This window comes from Ascaphus truei, chromosome 13 (genome assembly GCF_040206685.1).
Source record: "Ascaphus truei isolate aAscTru1 chromosome 13, aAscTru1.hap1, whole genome shotgun sequence".
NCBI lineage: Eukaryota > Metazoa > Chordata > Amphibia > Anura > Ascaphidae > Ascaphus > Ascaphus truei.
Window position 1 is genome coordinate 41,920,305 of NC_134495.1, and position 20,259 is coordinate 41,940,563.

General features: G+C 46.3%; 1 pseudogene; it reads left to right on the plus strand.

Annotated features, from left to right (window-relative positions):
- Positions 1–20,259, plus strand: part of LOC142465245 (uncharacterized) — a 53,736-nt pseudogene that overhangs the window by 14,324 nt on the left and 19,153 nt on the right.

Sequence of the window (20,259 nt, forward strand, 5' to 3'; positions counted from 1 at the left end):
TCCCCGCATTTTATTTAAGTGCCTTCGGAGAAGCACGGGACCTTGATAAGTGTCGCGCACCCCGGCATTAGACTGTAGCAACTCTTCTGAATCCCAGTAACTGACTTACAGAGGCCTTGCACGGTCCCCCGGCATTTAATTTAAATGCCTCAGGGAAAAGCGCGTCACCCCCAAAAAATTTCTGCGCCCCCGAGTTTGTTCACCCCTGTATTAGACTGTAGAAAGAGTTTCCCACCCCTCTGCCCCTCCCCTAATCCTACTAGGGTTGCCCCTTGCTTTGCACAGTGATATTTATTACTGTCTCTCTCAATATGTAGGATTATATTGTGAAGAAGCACGGTGAGCATGTCACAGACAGCAGCAGTCCCTGTGTGCCAGAAAGATTCTGCAGGACACAGAGACCCATCATGGAGAATCCAACTAACTCCCTGATACATGAGATAAATGATGACAAGAAGCTGATGTCTGAGAAGATCCTGGAACATGTCAACATCATCATTCACCTGCTGACTGGAGAGGTGAGGGCTGCTGGACAGTGTTCAATATTGACAAAAAAGAGGGTGGAGATACCCGCTCGACCTGCATTACTAGCAGGTGCACTAGGGAAAGGGATTTCAATACAAAGAAAATTATGTTACAGACAACAAAAAGATCCCAGGTAGCGTACATAGAACAAAGATTGCTCAATAAAAAGCTGAACGAAGACAGGTGGTAATATCGAACGCTGTACACAGAAAATGATGTGGTCACAGACAACAAAAACACCCCAATAGCTTGCACTCATTGCTATGAGAATAGAAAGTAGTGGGAATGCTAGTCCCATATCAAAAGAAGGCTAAAACAAGTATCCCTAGATTCTTACGGTGATAGGGACAGCAGAGATCTAGACTACCTCTCCCTATATCCCCACATTGCTCCCCCTTTGCCCTGTTTGCAAGGGTATATATCTAGGGATACTTGTTCTAGCCGGTTCCCACCAGACTTCCATACACGGGTCCTACTAATAGCTGTTTTGGGCTTACCTGCCAGCCATTAAATGTGGCTATTTTACATGCTTATGAGTACTTATTGAAGTCAGTATAACGGAGTGCTCACCACAAACAAGGCGTGACCGAGGGGCCGACGTGGGGATTTGATATAACACCAACCTCCAGCCACGTGGGCGCATCTGGAGTGTAGATTGGTCGAGGGGTCGGGTTTGGAATGGTCAGATTAGTCATAGGCCGAGGTCTGGATTGGAGAGGTGCGGATCGTCAAGGTACTTTGCAGAGGTCGGGGTTGGAGAGGTGCAGATTGTCAAGGTACTTTGCAGAGGTCGGGGTTGGAGAGGTGCGGATTGTCGTGGTAAGCCGGGGTCAGGAGAACAGAAGAGCGAAGTCCAGAGAACAAACAACGTCACGCAAGATAAGACAAGGTTTCCAACAGGAGGCAAGGATTGTAGTGAACGCTACACACACAGGAAGTGTTATGCTCTGCCAATTTGCCAGAGGGTTGGCTGAGCATATAAAGGAGGGTTGTCCAATGAAAGGAGAGTAGAGTCAACAGTATGCAAGGTTGTGGTTGGCTGGAAAGAAGTTAGCAACAGGTGATACCTCTAAGGCAGAGGAGCAAAGGAGGTCCTACACATGTGTGCGACCGCCGTGCGACGGTGACGTCACTGCGCGAGCGTAGCCTGGAGGCGGGACCAGTGGGGACGACATTTAGTGCAGCACATGATCTGCATGTGCCCCTAGACGGAAGGCTGGTATTCGCCAGCACGCAAGACGTGCTGCAGGAGATGGAGGAAGCTGGACACCCGATCGCAAGTTGGGGTAAGCAGGGGCCGCGCCGAGCGCGCCATGGGTCACTAATCCTTACAGTCTCCCCCCTCAAGAGCGACCTCCGTGCGTCTCCAGGAAGACTTGAGAGGGTATCTCATATGGAATAGCCGGACGAGCCTGGGGGCATGTAGACGGTGCCGAAGTATCCACGAGCGTTCCTCTGGTCCAAACCCTTTCCATTCTACCAGGTATTGCAGAGCTCCCATGGAGAATCTGGAGTACAACACTGATGGCACCTTGGACTCCTGTTTACCATCCACGAGGAGAGGTCCCGTAGACGAGGGCAAGGCGGGGGATCGAGGGTCCTTGATAGCCGGCTTGAGGCGTGAAGTGTGAAACACCAACGGAATCCTCATAGAAGAGGGGAGGTTTAAGCTGTATGCTAGCGGGTTGATTTTTTTCCACAACAGTAAAAGGTCGGACGAACCTCGGTGCCAGTTTGAGCGTAGAAACTTTGAGTTTAATATTTTTCGAAGATAGCCAGACCTTGTCTCCCGGACTGTATTCCGGAATCCTCCGTCGATGACGGATTGCTTGTGTCTTCTGTCTGGAAGTTGCCCTCCTAATATTCTCTTGAATTCTCTTCCAAGAGTTCTGTAACCAACAAATTCTGTTGTCTGCTGCACCCCAGATATGGGTGAGGCGATGGGTAATGAAGATGGGTGAAACCCATAATTGACGAAGAAGGGCGACTCCATGGTGTATTCACTGCACAGATTATTGTGTGTGAACTCGGCCCACGGAAGAAGGTCAGTCCAGTCATCCTGGGTGTCTGAGACAAAACAGCAAATGTATTGTTCCAATGACTGGTTGGTTTTCTCTGTCTATACGTTGGTCTGAGGGTGGTAACCCGAGTAAAAATGCAGTGAGATGCCTAAATGCTGAGAGATGGAGCGCCAGAATTTGGAGATGAATTGTTATCCTCGATCGGAAACTGCAGTATGACCTGTGGAACCCCATGGAGACACAAAATCTCCTTAACAAAGACAACGGCCAGCTTGGAAGCATTGTGAAGACCCTTCAACAGAATAAAGTTGGTTTGCTTGGGGAATCGGTCTACGATTACCAAGATGGTGTTCATCCCTTTTAGATACTGGCAATTCTACAATGAAGTCCATGGACAGGTGGGTCCATGGACGGTCCGGGATGGGGAGAGGCCGAAGAAGTCCTGGTGGTTTGTTCCGGTAAGTCTTATTATGAGCACATGTCTAGCACGCACCAACAAATTTTTTAATGTCCTTCTGCATGCCAGGACACCAAAAAGTCGGTGGTTCTCCTAGTACCTGGATGTCCTGATGATTTGGAAGAATTACCCCATTCTAGGTCCTTCCTCCGATAAAGTGGTGCTGTGAAAAAATGACCCTTTGGAACTTCGAGACCCTCAGGGATGAGGGCTGGTCTGGTACGATATTTTCCAGAGCATCGAAAATGTTTGCAGAAAGTATGTATTTAGTTGGGAGTATTGTTTCCTGATGATTCTCGGTCTTGTCGTCCACCAGAAACTGACGGGAGTGTGCATCGGCCTTCACATTCTTCAAACTCGGTCAGAAAGAAATAATAAAATTGAAACGGGAAAAGAAAAGCGACCATCGAGCCTGTTGAGCCCCAAGACGTCGAGCACCTTCGATGTAGAGCAGGTTTTTGTGGTTGGTCAGGATGGTAATAGGATTCTCCGTGCCTTCTAGAAGGTGTCTCCATTCTTCTAGGGCCAATTTGATGGCTAGAAGCACTCGGTTACCTACGTCATAATTTTGCTCGGCTGGAGAAATTTATTTAGAGAAAAAAGCTCATGGATGGAGTTTGGCTCGAGGAGTCCTTCTCTGTGACAGAATAGCTCCGGCCCCGATGTCAGATGCATCCACTTCTAAGGTAAACGGCAGGTTGGGATCCGGGTGTATAAGGATGGGTGCTGAAGCGAAGATGGTTTTCAGAAGATCGAAGGCTTGGGTAGCCGCCGGTGACCATGACGTAGGATCCACACCTTTTTTTGTCAGAGCTGTAATGGGGGCTACCGCAGAAGAGAAATTCTGAATGAACCTGCGGTAGTAATTAAAGAAGCCCGGGAAGCGTTTTACAGCCTTTACAGTAGTGGGACGAGGCCAATCCAGGACCACTCTCACCTTAGCTGGATCCATGGTGAGGCAGTGTCAGAGATGATGTATCCCAAAAACGCCATTGTGGTTTGATGGAACTGACACTTTTCCAGTTTGGCGAATAACTGGTTTTCATGTAGACGTAGAACAGGCCTGCACAACTCCAGTCCTCGAGGACCGTAAACAGGCCAGGTTTTCAGGATATCCCTACTTCAGCACAGCTGGCTCAATTAGTGGCTCAGTATGACTGAGCCACTAATTGAGCCAGCTGTGCTGAAATAGGGATATCATGAAAACCTGGCCTGTTTGCGGCCCTCGAGGACTGGAGTTTTGCAGGCCTGATGTAGAAGTACCTGTTTGACGTGACCGACATGTTCTTGTAAAGATTTGGAAAAAATCATTATGTCGTCCAAATTAACGATAACTGGTTGAGCAGATTTCGTTAACAAAGTCTTGGAAGATGGCAGGGGCGTTGCAGAGGCCGAAGGGCATGACGAGGTACTCATAGTGTCCATCTCGTGTATTGAAGGCCGTCTTCCACTCGTTGCCCTAGCGATTATCACCAAATTGTAGGCGATACACAGGTCCAATTTGCTGACGATGGTGGCCCCTTGGAGGCGGTCCAAAATCAATGGTACTGGATAACGATTCTTGATGGTGATCTTGTTAAGACCTCTATAGTCGATACAGGTTTATAAAGGATCCGTCTTTTTTTTTTTTTACCAGGGACGAAGCCTGCTCCGGCTAAACCCCTTTTGTAGATTTTTATGAACAGGAAAAACCTCTCAATGAAGGGAGTGGATCAGCGAGCACTGCTGGCAAAAATAGGTGAGGCTGGACTGCGCTAAAAAAATGCCTTTATTAAATCATGAGCAAAGTACAGATTAAAAAGGGAGTGTACCCCCTCAGCGCTCTAACACGTTTCACCCATGCTTGAGGGGTCCGCAGTTGGTTATAAGACCACTTCGGTCAGCCCTCCGTATACCGCTAGGCTACTCCCACACAAGGGGTTAAGTCAGGAGACTGGGCTTGAATTATCTCCTAAACTCCTGCGTGTCCGACATCGTTTTGCAATTTATATATGGACTATATATTCCTGGATTGTACACTCTGCAGCACATGTGAAGTTGAGGGGGCTAATCCCTCCCAACATTTTTTCCCTTGTAGATTTTCATGAATATTCTCTTTCATGGCCTTGGTCTCTGGAAGGGAGAGTGGATAAGAACTTCCCCTAGGGGATACAGAACTGGGTAGCAGGTCAATGGGACAATCGAATGAGCGATGGGGTGGCAGTACCTCAGATCGTGCTTTGTCAAAGAAATCGCGGAATTCGGAGTAAAAATCAGGTAAAGTTGACCTCTCTTCTTTAGGAGCAGAAACCCCACATATACGTCTGACTTGCACGGCGCAGTTTTTGGAACATGAGGCGCTCCACAGGAAAGGTTCAGTGTCAGTCCAATCTATATGTGGGTTGTAAAGTTGGAGCCACGGAAGACCAAGGATCACGTGACCGATAGGGTATGAATGGCGTCCAGCTGGATCTCCTCCGTATGATCCTTCCTTGTTTGTAATCGAAAGAATGTGGTCTGTAAGGAGATGAATGCTGGCTGCAGCGGTCGGCCGTCAATAGCCTCCAACCCAACAGGGCATTTCTTGCGAATGAGGGAGATGTTGTTCCTCTCAGCCAAGCCCTGGTCAATAAAATTGACTCCTGATCTTAAATCCACGAAAGCTAGAGCGGTGGTGTGGAAGTTCTCGCCGGTCAGCGTAACAGGTACTAAGATCCTATTTTGTAGGGGAGGTAGAAAGTGTTCCCAATGAGATTTCCCTGGACCTCACTGGGTGTGGCCGTTTCTCGACTTGAGGGGCAATTGAGTACCTGATGTCCGGTATTGCCACAGTACAAGCAGAGACCAGCGCAGTTTCTCACTTGAAGACAACTTATTGCCACCAAGTTGCATGGGCTCCGGGATATCTGAGGAAGCGGCCCAGCTGTACCGGCATGGAGAAAATAGAATCTCGGAGTAACCTGTTGGTAACGGGATCTTTCGGATCTCCTCTCCTGCAATCATTGATCAACGCGGATTCAAAATGCGATGAGTTCTTTGACATCGGTAGGGTGTTAAAGTGCAGCAAGCTTGTCCTTTAAAATTTCAGAGAGACCTTGTCAGAAGGAGGCTGACAACGCCTTGTTGTTCCATCCGGTCTCGGCGGCAATAGTGCGGAACTCAAGGGCATATCTAGCAACGCAGCGGTTTCCCTGGAAGATGTGGAGAAGAGAAGAAGCAGCAGTTACCTTGCGACCAGGCGTGTCAAAGACTCTGCGGAATTCCCAGGTAAATCGTCCGATATCCTGAGTGAGATCCGACCTCAGTTCAAAGATGGGTGAGGCCCAGGCTAGGGCATCATTGATAAGTAGCGATATAATGTACGCCACCATGGATCTTTGAGAAACAAATCGAGAAGGCATTAATTCGAACTGGATGAAACACTTGTTCAAAAAGCCCCGGCACCCATGTGGATCGCCACCATAACGATTGGGTGTAGGGAGTCGGGGTTCCGACGTCGAAGTCATGGGTACAGAAGTTAGGGTTGCAGCAGAAGTCCCCGAAGGGATAGGACTAAGAAAAGAGGCTTGCGCCGGGTCGGTAAGAGACAGTAAGTCCAAGCGTCGGTCATTTTGCTCTAAGTACTTCTCAATTTTGGAGAACATGCTGTCATGCGTGATCAAGACTCCCCCCACCTCAGCTGGGTCCATGTTTGTGGGGCTGAGCATACTATGACGGAGTGCTCTCCACAAACAAGGCCTGGCCAAAGGGCCGAGGTGGGGATTTGATGTAACACCAACCTCCAGCCACGAGGGCGCGTCTGGAGTGTAGATGGGTCAAGGTAGCCGGGTCGAGTTGGAGAGGTCAGAATAGTCAAAGGTACTTGCCGAGATCTGGATTGGAGACGTGCGGATCGTTGCAAGTACTTTGCCGTAGTCGAGATTGGAGAGGAGAGTAGACTCACCAGTATGCCAGGCTGTGGTTGGCTGGAGAGAAGTCAGCAACAGGTGATACCACTAAGGCAGAGGAGCGAAGGAGGTTCTGCTCGTGCACGCGATGGCGCGTTGTGCAGCGGTGACATCACCGCACGGGCGTAGTCTGGAGGCGGGACCAGCCGGGATGACATATAGTGCAGCGCGGGATTCGCACGCGCCCCTAGACGGAATGCTGACATTTGCTGGCACACGAAACGTGCTACAGGAGGCAGAGGAAGTGGGACATCCGATCGCAGGTTGGGGTAAGCTGAGGCTGCGCCGAGCACGCTGCGGGTGACGAATCCTTACAGTCAGACTGTTTATACATATATGTGGTCCCTAATATTTTAATTTTCATTATCAAGAAATTGGTTTTATTATACATTCACGATACAGTACTTGAGACCTCCTGTCCCATTCATTGTGGACCTTTACACGTTATTGTCATCGGGAGTGCCACTTCTGATATGGGACTAGCAGTCCCACTACTTTCTATTCTCATAGCAATGAGTGCAAGCTATACGCTATTTGGGATGTTTTTGTTGTCTGTAACAATATCATTTTCTGTGTACAGCGTTCGATATTACCACCTTTCAGCCTTTTCTTGCGCAAACTTTGTTCTATGTATCTGTATTTCCCTCTCTGCCTTGCTCACCTGGCTTCCATAAAGAAAAGATTCTTACAGAACCAATTATTATATCTGGATACTGAGTGGGGGATTGTCTGTGTTTCAGGTACCTATAAAGTGTGATGATGTAGCTGTGTATTTCTCCATGGAGGAGTGGGAGTATTTAGAAGGACACAAGGAGCGTTACAAGGACGTGATGATGGAGAATTACCAGAACCTCAGCTCACTGGGTAAGAGGATGTTTTATGTTATTTTAATAGAGATGTCAGGCAGGTTTGGATCCAGCAAACAGGAGCTCAAGTTACACTTTGTGTTTTTGTAGTGAGGTTTATGTCAGGAACAAGAAATAAGTTACAGAGCCGGGCAAACAGAGGTTCATCTGTGGGACACTAATTTCATTTAATCCTTTTCACATATACATCCCTCTCCCCTCGTGTAGGTGGATATTACTGTGACGGAAGTACAATATATATCACTAACTGCAGAAACCACCACGCAGTGAAACACTTCCACAAGAACCAGAGCCCATTCTTAGTGCATCTGAATAACTCGCTGATGATGAACACGGACAAGAAGCAGATGACTGAGAGGATCTTGGATCACACCCTGGAGATAATCTACCTGCTGACTGGAGAGGTGAGAGCTGCTGGAGAAAGTCATACTGACACCACTCTTATCTCCCTCACTACAGCAGGGACCTGCAGAGCGTTAATATGGGAGGTATTTGAGAAGCAATATCCAGGGACACATTAAGTGTGGAGTTAGAACCAGAAGGGAAGTTCTGTGCTGTGTATACTAGCAGGGGTGGCTGAACTTGCAGAGTGTAGAGGGAGTTCATTTATTTTAAAATTGTGCGGTAATTGAAAGCCTCTAACTTTTGTTCCCCTGCCTAATTGAGCCTGCCCTGCAGTGACAAGAGACTTGTAATGAATCCTGAGCTTGCGTGTTCTGATCTGTGTGACTGGTTGTTTTCAAGTGCTGGTTGTGTTAAGTGTGCAGTTAGAACCAAAACAATTTTTAAGCCTTGGCATGATTGGCAGCGAATCAAAAGATGAGAACATCTGGTTGGTCATTTAGACCAATGAGAACAGAGAAGGCTTAAAACTAAAATAAAAGTAAACCAGGAATCAGTGCAACTGTAACATAAAATACAGTGCACTATAATAGGAGGTATATTGTAAATGAGACTGGATGGGGGGATACCGAGTAGAGCACCCCGCTTAAGGCCCACTGAGACGTAAATGTAAGCACCTGCCTAGTGGCGCAGCAAGGGTGAACTCTGCTCGGATACGGGAGCACACCAGCACCCGGAGCCTGGAAGGTAAGGGATACTTCCCCAGCCAAACGTTGCTTCCTGGACTTATATATAGCGAGCTTGGCTAATGCCAAGAGCAGGTTGGTGCGGAGGTCCCTGGCCCTATTGTTCCGGGATACGGGGCGCCCAAAAATAAAAAGCTGAGGTTATTTATGCAGCCAGAACTGAAGAAGGAGGCTCCCCAAGAACGACAAAAGGGGCTGCAGTCTGGCGCAAGAAAAATAAATGTGGAACACGGACTCTTGGCGCCACAAAATCGGCATGTGCCTGGGGAGTCAGTGAAGTGGGCAAGGTACTCTCCGGTGCTCAGTGCATCATGGAGGATTCTCCAGCTCAGGTTCCCGGTGGGTCAGGGAACTAACTCTGAATAGAGTTCCTTGAGGGTTTCTTGGTTGTATGCCGGCAACACTTAGAGGTCTCTCCCAAACCTCTCAGGCTTGATGAGAAACAGTTGCCGGTCATACTCCATATTGCGCAGCTGGCGAAGGAAAGCTGGATGTCAGCTGGCACCACTGCGGAGAAGGATCTGCGTACAGGTATCTCTTCAGGTATTGGCTTTATTGTTGTTAAATAAATCATGACACGGTGTAATATGTCATGTGTTGTTCATCTGAAGTTGTATTTACCTAATTTTAAGACCTGCTAAGGAACAGATGATTGTTATTATGTCCTGTTATGTAAAACCATAGAATTCAAAGAGGGTGTACTTTCTTTTGCACACCACTGTGGAGATGAAGGCCTTTTTTAGTCTTTCAAAAGCTCTGATGGCTTAAAGAGGCCACTGGGCCGGATCGGCACCCTTTTGGGTTAATGCTGTGATGGGTGCCACTACTGCGGATGAACCCTCCGGTAGTAGTTTGAAAATCTGAGGAATCTCTGCACTGCCTTGAGAGATAGCGGACGTGGCCAGTCTATGATCGCCTTGACTTTGTCCGGATCCATGGCCAGTCCTGTGTTGGATATGATGTATCCCAGGAAAGTATTAGAGGACTGGTGGATCTGGCATTTCTATTGTTTGGCAAAGAGGTGATTTGCACGAAGTCTTTGGACAACTTGTTATACATGTTCCGAGTGCTCCGAAGCATCTTTGGAAAAGATCAGGATGTCATCCAAATATACGACCACATATTGGCCGAGTAGATCCCTGAAAATGTCATTTATAAAATCTTGGAACACTGCGGGTGCATTGCAAAGGCCGAAGGGCATCACCAAATATTCGTAGTACCCATCGCGATTGTTGAACGCCGTCTTCCATTCATTTGTCTCCCTGACGGATTCTTATCAAATTGTATGTTACATAGTTACATAGTACAGTAGATGAGGTTGAAATAAGACGTACGTCCATCAAGTTCAACCTATGCTAAATTTAGACAACAGATACTTTTTCTTATATCTATACTTGCTTATTGATCCAGAGGACGCAAACAAAAAACCCCAGTGACATATCATTCAATGATATCTCATAAGGGGAAAAATAAATTCCTTCCTGACTCCAAGAATTGGCAATCGGATTAATCCCTCGATCAACATCCTTCCCATGTATTCTTATTTGATATATCCTTGTATACCTTTCCTTTCTAAAAAGATGTCCAATCTTTTTTTGAACAAATCTATTGTATCTGCCATCACAGTCTCTATGGGTAATGAATTCCACATTTTAACTGCCCTTACTGTAAAGAACCCTTTCCTTTGTTGCTGGTGAAATCTCCTTTCCTCCAACCTTAAGGGATGGCCCGAGTCCTTTGTACTGCCTGTGGGATGAATAGTTATTTTGAAAGCTCCTTGTATTGTCCCTGAATATATTTGTATATATTGTCGTTATCATATCCCCTCTTAGACGCCACTTTTCTAATGTAAATAAGTCTAATTTAGCTAGCCTCTCATAAGTTAGATTGTCCATCCCCTTTATTAATTTGGTGGCTCTTCTCTGTGCTCTCTCTAGTTCCATAATGTCTTTTCTTAGGATTGGTGCCCAAAATTGTACTCCCTATTCAAGGTGTGGTCTTACTAATGCTTTGTAAAGGGGCATAATTATGTTTACTTCCCTTCCATCCATTGCCCGTTTGATGCAAGATAAGATCTTGTTTGCCTTTGCAGCTACTGCATGACTTTGGGCACTATTGCAAAGTATGCTCCCTGCAGATCTAGTTTAGTCAAGATAATGGCCCCTTGGGGTCTATCAAACAACTCCGAGATCAAGGGCAGGGGGTAACGGTTCTTGACCATTATTTTGTTGAGTTCTCGATTAGTCAATACAGGGTCTGCGAGACCCATCTTTCTTTTTGACAAAAAAGAACCCGCACCAGCGTGTGAAGAAGATTTCCAGATGAAACTCCTCCGAAGATTTTCTTGTATGTATTGCCTCATGGCTTTGGTCTCCGTGGCAGATAGTGGATAAGAGTACCCTCTGGGAAAAGTAGCACCGGGTAGGAGATCTATAGTGCAGTCGAAGGGACGATGGGGTGGTAGTTCCTCAGCCTGTCCCTTATCGAAGACGTTCCGGAACTCGTAGTACATCTAAGGCAATAGATTCCCTGACTCCAGGAGTAGTACTCCAGCGAGACTTTTGGAAGCAGGCAGACATCTCTTTTGGCACTGGATGCTCCAATGGATAGACAGTGTACCAGTCCAATCGATTTGTGGGTTACGTCTCTGGAGCCATGGTAGTCCTAGGATAATGTCCACGGACGGGGTGTGAGACATCAAATTGTATGCTCTCGGAATGTCCTCCATCGGTATGCACGGAAAGAGGTAAGGTCTGTAGTGTGATAAAGGTAGGTTGGAGTGGGCGACCATCAATGGCTTCAAGACCTACGGGGCGATCCTTAACTGTTAGGGGTATTTTGTTCCTCTCTGCAAACCCCAGGTCCATGAAGTTGCCCCCCGACCCGGAGTCCAGGAAGGCTCGTGTGGCAGATTTTAAAGTTGTCCCCGCATTCTCTGACGGGGATGTAGATCCTAGTTTGGAATTTGGGAGGAGGAGAAAAGATGGTTCCCATTGTGGTTCCCCCGAATTTCACTGGCTGGTGGCATTTCCCGGCTTTGATGGACAAGTAGCAACCAAATGTCCACTGTTACCACAGTATAAGCACAATCCAGAGCGGCGTCTATGCAATCTCTCACCTGTGGCCAAACGGGTGAGTCCCAGTTGCATAGGTACATTCATAGCTGCTGGTGGGGGATTTCCGCTTGTGGGTGACTGGGAGAAGAATTTGGGTGTACTCCGTTGGCGCCTTCTCTCCATCCTTCTCTCCTGGAGGCATTGGTTCATCTGAATGCAGAGGGCCACCAGGGCATATACCTCCGCCCTACAACCACAGGGCCAGGTCCGGATAGCAGAGACAGGGATGTGTAGGTAGGTCAGAGTACTTGCTTAGGTCCGCGGTTGGAGAGTGGAAAATAGTCATAGTCCGTAAGCCATGGTCGTGGAGTGGAGAGAGCAGAAGTCCAATAACGCGCCGAAGTCCAGGGATGTAGAAGAGATCCCAGACGAGCGAGGACCCATTCCTCTAACTCAGTCCAATTCTATGGGCTCGGCTCTTTGTAGTGAACAAGTAGACTCCCAGATTCTTGATTGCATCTACCTCCCACGAAATATTACGAAATGTGGGAGGAAAGGAGTCTATTCGTATGGGTCCCTCTAAATGGCCTGAGCATTTAGACCAGTTGATCCGAGCTGAGGAGGCCACAGTGTAGACCTCCTGGCACTCTTGGGCCCGCTCCAGATCAAGTAGTCCTTGGCCACGAGGAGTATGTCGTCAGCATAGGCTGAAAAGACTACCCACATGTCAGGCTCTCTTAGCACTAGCCCGGTGAGACTTCTCCTCAATAGACAAAGGCTCGTTGGCCAGTATGTAGAGTTGACCGGACATGGGGCAACCTTGACATACTCCTCTACCAAATGCCAAGGGTGCATTTGACCATTTGATCTTAATCAAACACTCTGCAGAGGCTTACTGCGTTTTCAGATAGCCCATGAAACGTGGGCCAAAACTGTATGCATGAAGAGTGGCTATGAGGTATCAGTGATCCCCCCTGTCAAATGCCTTCTCTTGATCTAGGGAAAGAAAGGCAATAGACCAGACCAATCCAAGAGTAGTGCAGCAAATCCCGGACCAGAAAGATATTATCAAAGATGGTCAGGAATCGTATTGGACTGGTCGGGGTGAATCACCTCTGCCAGCACGGACTTGAGCCTCAGCAAGATGGCTTTGGCCACGATCTTATTGTCCGTGCATAGCGGCGAGACCCATTGTCAGTTTTTGATTTGGCGGACATCCCTCTTCTTGGGCAGGAATGTCAGCAGTGCCCATTTACAAGAAAGGGGCATCTCACAGAAACGTGCATTCACTAGCGAGGATGTGAGCATCTGAGCAGGAGTGCCAATTTCACCCTCTATAGTGGGACCTGAGGGTGGTACTGATAGTGAAGAAATGGTAGTCGTTGGGAAGCGCAAACATGGGAAAACAGAAAAATAATGATCTGCAATATTGTTAAATAAAAATGTGGATATCTTCTTTAGGTCTATGGATAGAATACTCACAAATGTGAGGATGGATATGTGTACGTAATGGTATCTTTAAGTGATGACCATTTAAGTTGCGCTTCCCAACGACTACCACTTCTTCAACTTTGCATGGGATTGAGAGAGCAATCCCCCACTGGGTCACAGCAGCATTCAACGAATGTGTTTGTATAATCGCTGTTGTTTTTATACTATTTTACTGAGATGACTCTGTTGTACACTTATGATTTGAGCGCCACAATTGATAATCACTTTTCCACTGGTACTGATAGTGCCGTATTGGGGGCACATTGGGGAGTGGCTGTAGGCACAGTAGTAGAGGGTGTGGCATACCAAGTATTATTTGGAGCCACAGAGGCACAAAATGCCTTAATGGCCGTCTCCACTGCTGCCTGTGCAACCTGGATGTCACAGGGTTTTGTAGTTTCTTGGGGAGGGATCTCTACATTGGGACCCTCCAAGGTATTAATAGAAGGGCCCACTTGATCCCCCACCTCCATATCCACCTCACTACCTGCTTTATTCCCCTTCAGCACCACCCCCAGTATCCTGAATGGGGGTTAATCCCATGGCATCTCCCTCCACAGATGGATTTTCCTGAGGTGATATAGTTGCCCCAGGAGAGCAAGTGGTAAGTGGCAGGTGAGGGATAACCACGGGGCTGTACCCAAATGTCGCGTCATCAGGGACAGCAACCACCCATTCAGCAAGGGTATTGTCGGGGACCCTTTTATAGTCCAGGTGCAGGCCATGCATTGCGGCTGTAGCCTGCAGTTCACTCCCTGAACCTTGGGGGCTCCCTCATTGCCCTGCTCTATCTCCAGACCCTCGTCCACTATAACCCCCGCAGGGTCTGGAGGGAGCGGTGTGTAGTCTGGCACCTGTTCAGCCACCAGCTGTTTACGGTGGCTTGGAGATATACACGGGGCAGACAATGCCACCTGGTAATTACTCCTTGTTTTTTCGGCCGTGAAGGGAGGTGTCTCATATAGAAGCACCTCCCATTCCTCAGCCGTCCCCCGATTAGTTTTTCTCTTCCTCTTTCTGGGGATCTCACTCCCAGAAGAGGAAGGTCCACTTGCTGTCAACCCCGCACCTCTAAGGGTGCTTATTATGGGGATAGGGTGTGATTTAAGGACAGCAGTGACCTCGGGGGCCAATGTGGCATTCTTCCCCTTCCCTGTGGCTGCAGCAATGTTTTTTGCCACAGCCACTGATGGTAGTGACAGGGAAGAAGGAGCTTTGGAGGCTGCCTTGGTGGTAGGAGCAGCAGACTCCTTTGAGCTCCCAGGGGGGGGGGGGCTTTATCTTTGAGGGCCCCACTGTGATGGGCTCAGCGGGGCGTGGTGTTTGAGTACGTGAGGTGCTAGGTGCTGGAGCCGGGGCTTTTGACTTTGATACCCCCTGGGGGCAGCTCTTGTGAGCATGCCCCAGCTCCTTGCATAAGAAGCACCTCACTCAGTGCTGTAAAACACTTGGTACATCACCCCCTCAAAGAGAACCCCAAAGAATCCCTCTACGGTATCACCTGAAGGGAAGGGGGAGTGGGGGGAGGGGGATATGTGATATCACGGATAATTTGGGAAAGGGAAAACAACCCTAAATGGGGGGAAATAGGAAGTAAGATGAGGGGGGTAACATTTTGGGGTTAACACCCCCTTCTACTGGCCCGTTCCCAAAGCCCCCCACAAAAAACAGGTTCTCTGGTACTTACCTGCACCCTCACTTCTAGACCTCTATCAGTGGAAATAAAAACAGTGAGTGACACACCCAGAATCTCACCGGTCCGTGCAATGTCTCACATAGAATGTGAATACTCACATCAGATTACGCACTGTGACCACAAAATGTATTACACGAATCATACACTGTGACCTAGATGTCACAAAATGAGCCACACTAATTACAGCACAGCGCAATGTGCAAAGATAATAGTGGATACTATAGTACAGTAGGGTCCAGAGCATTAGGCTGCGGTCCCGCTGCCTGCGCTGCACGTGCGCCTACAAGGCTGGTGGCGCGTGCAGCCGAGTTCCCCGGTCTGCAGAGAGCTGCATGGGGAAAGACAGGGGGGCGGAAGGAAGGATTGAGCAAATAGAACAGGAGGTGGAGTATACTTATATGTTAAACCGGATTTAAGACCAAATTGTAAAGTAGGATACAGTAGAGAGGGTGTGGCTCAGTGAGTAAAGACACTGATTGGCACTGAGTTTGAAGCCGGGGAACCTGGTTCAATTCCCGGTGTCGGCTCCCTTTGATCTTGGGCAAGTCACTTTATCTCCAAAAACATGCTCCACGGGGCAGGGATCTGTGCCTGCAAAATATCTCTACGTAAAACTAGCAGCACTATACAAGAACATGCTATTATTATTATTTATGAAGGGAATGATGAAGATGTAGATGTAGAGACAATGAGATGTAGATGTGGGGCAATGAGATTAGCATTACAACAAAACAGGTTTTTGGGGGTGCTTAAAGACAATTACATGACCCAAATTATTGAGGAACCAGGGGAGGGGCAGTACTGAATTTGGTAATATCTGTGCCTGCAAAATATCTCTACGTAAAACTAGCAGCACTATACAAGAACATGCTATTATTATTATTTATGAAGGGAATGATGAAGATGTAGATGTAGAGACAATGAGATGTAGATGTGGGGCAATGAGATTAGCATTACAACAAAACAGGTTTTTGGGGGTGCTTAAAGACAATTACATGACCCAAATTATTGAGGAACCAGGGGAGGGGCAGTACTGAATTTGGTAATATCAAATAATGTAGAAGTAATACCAAATATTCAAGTCCGGGAACATTTGGGCAACAGTGATCATAACATGGTCTCAATTCGAAATAAATGATCAAAAAACAGATTACTTGGGTTCAATAAAAAACAGGCAGATTTGAATAAACTGAGGACTAATCTACAAGGAATACAATGGGATGATGTTTATGAAGGGAAAATGTAGAAGATAAATGGGCAGTCTTTAAAACATTGTTAGAAAAGCACACTTATCAGTGTATACCCTTGGGTAATAAATATAAAATAAATAAATCTAAACCAATTGCTTCCATAGTCAACTCTATCCTGTCTGCAGGCCATATCCCCAAGGCCTGGAAAACTGCCAGAGTTGTCCCAATCTTCAAAAGTTGGGACAAAAACACTGTCTCAAACTACAGGTCAACCTCTCTTCTCCCAATACTATCCAAAGTCATGGAAAAATGTGTCCACTCCCAATTAAGCGATTACTATACCAAGACAAATTTCCCTAGCCAATTCCAATCTGGCTTCCGCCCCAAACACTCCACGGTAACTACCCTGCTAAACGTTTGCAATGAAATCCAGTGTGGAATGGAACGGGGACAACTCACTGGTGCAATATTACTAGATTTTACAAAGGCTTTTGCATGCTTTAAAGTGGTTTCAGTCCTACCTATCAGGTAGATCCCAACATGTGTCCATCTCAGGCTCTAACTCCAACCCACTGGATATCACCTGTGGTGTCCCGCAAGGCTCTGTTCTGGGGCCCCTACTCTTCTCAGTGTTCATCAATGATCTTCCCACCGCTTGAAAGGAAGCTTCAATACACAGGTATGCAGATGACACAATCCTATATGCACACAGCCATAGCCTCTCCGACCTTGAACACATACTTCAGTCTGACTTTTTGAGACTCGATAACTGGATTTCCCAAAACAAACTATTTTTAAACACTGACAAGACTGAAACAATGGTATTTGGGACCAAGACGTGATAGAAATATGCAAAGAATGCAAACAGTGGGTGGCGCAGTGATAGTAAATATATATAAGGTGTATACAAACACAAAGTGTATAGAAACACAAATAAGTGATAGGTGAAAAAAATGCAGCTCAAAACCCTTTAGTGGATGATCTGTGATATCCACTTCTTGTTGCAGCACATCTTGGGAAAGCAGGGGAGCGCAGTTTTCAATATGCAACAAATGAAAAAGCATACATAGTGCAAATAAATAAATAAAGTTAATTCAAACAATGTTGTGTGGTTGTATTGAATGGAGACTCACGTGGTGTCAAATATAATCAGTCATGTCAGATCAGTGGCAATAGCTTGACTCTGTTGGTTAACAATTGGTTAACTGAGGGAGAAGTTCATAGGCAGCATGATACAATGAAAGTAAATAAGGCATCTGGCCATGATGGCATACATGCAAGAGTTCTTAAGGAATTAAATTCAGTAATAGCCAAACCATTACATTTAATATTCAAGAACTCAATTTCCACAGGCTCAGTACCACAAGATTGGCGTAAAGCAGATGTGGTGCCTATATTTAAAAAGGCGCTAGATCACAACCGTGGAATTACAGACCTGTAGGCCTGACATCAATAGTGGGGAAGCTACCTGAACATTTAATACGGGATAATATTCAGGAATACCTAATGGAAAACACAAATATTAGTAATAGTCAGCATGGATTTATGAAGGATAGGTTGTGCCAAAATAAACTTATTCGTTTCTTTGAGGATGTACTGTAAGTAGGAATTTAGACCAGGGTAATGCAGTTGATGTGGTCAACTTAGATTTTGCAAAGGCTTTTGATACGGTTCCACAGAAGAGGTTAGTGTACAAAATAAAGCAAATTGAACTCGGTAAAAAAATTTGCACCTGGATTGAAAACTGGTTGAAGGATAGACAAGAGAGTTGTAATAAATAGAACTTTTTCAGGTTGGGCTAAAGTTGTGAGTGGAGTACCTCAGGGATCGGTACTGGGACCCCTGCTTTTTAACTTGTTTATTAATGACCTTGAGGTTGGGATCGAGAGCAAAGTCTCCATCTTTGTTGATGACTAAATTGTGTAAGGTAGTAGAATCAGAGCAGGGTATAATTTCTCTCCAGAAGGACTTGGAGAGGCTGGAAACCTTGGCAGGTAAATGACAGATGAGGTTTAATACAAATAAATATAAGGTTATGCATCTGTGAAACAAGAATAAACAGGCAACTTACACATTAAATGAGAATAAGTTAGGTGAATCCTTGATGGAGATGGATTTAGGAGTGCTTGTAGACACCAGATTTAGCAATAGTGCTCAAAATTATGCAGTAGCTGCAAAGGCAAACAAGATCTTATCTTGCATTAAATGGGCAATGGATGGAAGGGAAGTAAACATAATTATGCTGCTTTATAAAGCATTAGTAAGACCACATCTTGAATATGGAGCATAATTTTTGAGCACTATTTCTTAGAAAATACATTATGGAACTAGAGAGAATGCAGAGAAGAGCCATCAAATGAATTAAGAGGATGGACAATCTACTTTATGAGGAGAGGGTAGCTAAATTAGATTTGTTTACATTAGAAAATAGGCGTCTAAGAGGGGATATGAGCAGGGTCTTAGCTATAGTCCGGGGCCCCGTGCACCTGGGGGCCTCGCTCTACCCCCCCCCCTCCACCCCCTGTAGAGACAGGCAGGGGAGATGGTAGGCGGCAGAAAAGGAGCGCACTCTAGCAGTCTGACCCCGAACTTCTGCTGCTAGAGGGTGCTCCTCACCTCAGGCAGTCCTGGGCTGCTTCAAGTGATTCTTCTTCCGGCTAATTCTTTAAGCCAGGGGCCCGTCACCATCACATAATTTATTCTACAGAATATGTTTGTTTTTAATGGGGCCCTGAAATTTTTGTTTTTTTGCCCGGGGTCCCGCTCATTTCTAGCTATGCCACTGGATATGATAACGGTATTGAAATATATTCTGGGACAATACAAGGAGCTTTTCAAAAGAACTATACATCGCATGAGCGTACACACGACACAGGTTCATCCCTTAAGGTTGGAGGAAAGCAGATTTCACCAGCAACAAAGGAAAGGGTTCTTTACAGTAAGGGCAGTTAAAATGTGGAATTCATTACCCATGGAGACTGTGATGGCAGATAGAATAGATTTGTTTAAAAAAACCGTGGGACATCTTTTTAGAAAGAAAAGCTATACATGGATATACCAGATAAATAAACATGGAAGGATGTTGATCCAGGGAGTAATCTGATTGTCAATATCGGTCATCTAAATTTAGCATCGGTTAAATTTATGGATGTGTCTTTTTTCAACCTCATCTACTATGTAACTATATAATTAGAGAAAGCAAGAACCCAAGGGCAGGCCTCCGCGATTCACTCGCTCTGTCTTCGGCCGCGGAGCAGCGGCTGAGAGGGTGCCTGGTTCCCTAGTCGTGCAACTAAAAGACCGGCAACAACATAAACAACCCTTGAGAACCGTCTACCGACACGGGTTCTGGAGAAGTGCTTCAGCGCTGCTTATGCAGACCTATTAAAGAGCCGAATACTATTTTGTGTCACCCGGATCCTATACTAGTTTGGATCATTCTGGCACTGCGCTTCAGCACGGTTTTCTTGACTCCGGTTATCAATAATAGTATCTGTATAGCCAGCCTACTATTTGGCACAGTGATAACTACAGTAATTCATTAGTATGCTCTTTGATCTATTACGCCACATTCAGTGTGCTAGGAAGCAGCATTAAATAAACACAGTATCCAATTGGCTTTTTAGCGCGCTTTGTTTGTAACACTTTGCATCAATTATCTGGGTACTCTGTTGCTAGTTTGTAGACCACAATACTTACAGACCAATTATCCTGACCGTGTGGTCTATCATCATCCAGGCTTACAGCCTGTGTGATAAAAGCATACTACACCCCATACAGATCCTGCTACCCTAGCAGAAATAAACCCTATACTAGGGTGTCTATTCTAGTGTGTCTGAGGCTCTGATCTACCCCGGACTCTTTTAGAATGTGTATTATGTTTGTCTGCTATTCTGTGCACATTCGTTTGAATTAAAACCATTACATTTAAGTTTGAATTTTG